Here is a 1,148-nt window from a genome sequence, read left to right as displayed (position 1 = left end):
GACCCAACAACTGTTGCCTCCACTTCCAGAAATGAAGATAGTGTTGAGAATGACCGCTCTAAGCAAAAGGAATCAGTCTGTAATACTCCGTATTTATGAGTCTATGGGTACTCTATCGAGTAGGCCTTACTCTGTCGAGTAAGGGTAAGTTGCGTTTTAAAATAGTTTCTGACTTATTGGGTACTCAATCGAGTAACTAGGATACTCGATCGAGTAAGGAGGTACTCGATCGAGTACCTTAGATACTCGATCGAGTAGCCGGTTTACGGGGAGTTTTTCTCGGGTTTTGTTAATTATGCGATTAAGATATATAATCTTTTCCATCATCATTCTAAACACTTTTGCAAAACCTAATTCACTGTCAAAGAGAGAAAGCAAGTACGTTCATCATCTTAGTCGCATTGTTAGCAAATCCCGGAGTTTGGAAGGTCGGTTTTCATCGTTTGTTATACCGTTGAGATCCTTGCGTCAAGGGTAAGATCTATGTACCCTTTTTGTTGTCTTTCCTTTAAGTTGGTTAAACCCTAATCTAGGGATTTGGGGTTTTTGAGTAGTTTGTGATTTGGTAGCATTTGTATGTTGTATGATAGGAGGAGGTTTCGTAGAGGAAGCTTTTTGATACAAATTTGTAGAGACCGTCGATAGTTGTGCTTTCAGGTAGGATTTCTACTCGTATTAGTCCCATAATGGGATGATTGTTGATGTGTTGTGGTTGATTGAATCATATAGTAATTGTATTATGACGGTTTGTTGATTGTTATTGTTTGTCTCTGGTTCTCGAGGCGTGACCTCGGCTGAGTGGGGTCACTTGCGGGAGTGGCTTCACGCCCTAGTTTCGCTCTTCGTGGAACCCGCCACGGAAGGGGATGTGCACATTAATGGACGGGGTTATCGCTCATTATGAGGAGCGGGGATTTGGTCGGTGACGGGTGCGGTCCCCCATCGGGGTGGTCCGGTCCAAAGGGACGATCGGTGATTGAGATTGTTGGGATTGGTGTGGTTGTGTGTGTGTGACGGTTAAGTTGTCTGTTTATCTTATTGTTGATATATTGAGTTGTGTGATTAGTATCGACCCTGGTTGTTGTTTTGTAAACTGCGGTGATCCATTCGGGGATGGTGAGCGATGAATTGAGCAGGTTTGAGTTGAG

Source organism: Silene latifolia, chromosome 2 (genome assembly GCF_048544455.1).
Source record: "Silene latifolia isolate original U9 population chromosome 2, ASM4854445v1, whole genome shotgun sequence".
NCBI classification, from domain to species: Eukaryota; Viridiplantae; Streptophyta; class Magnoliopsida; order Caryophyllales; family Caryophyllaceae; genus Silene; species Silene latifolia.
The sequence above is the reverse complement of the archived record's forward strand: the minus strand, read 5'-3'. Positions refer to the sequence as shown.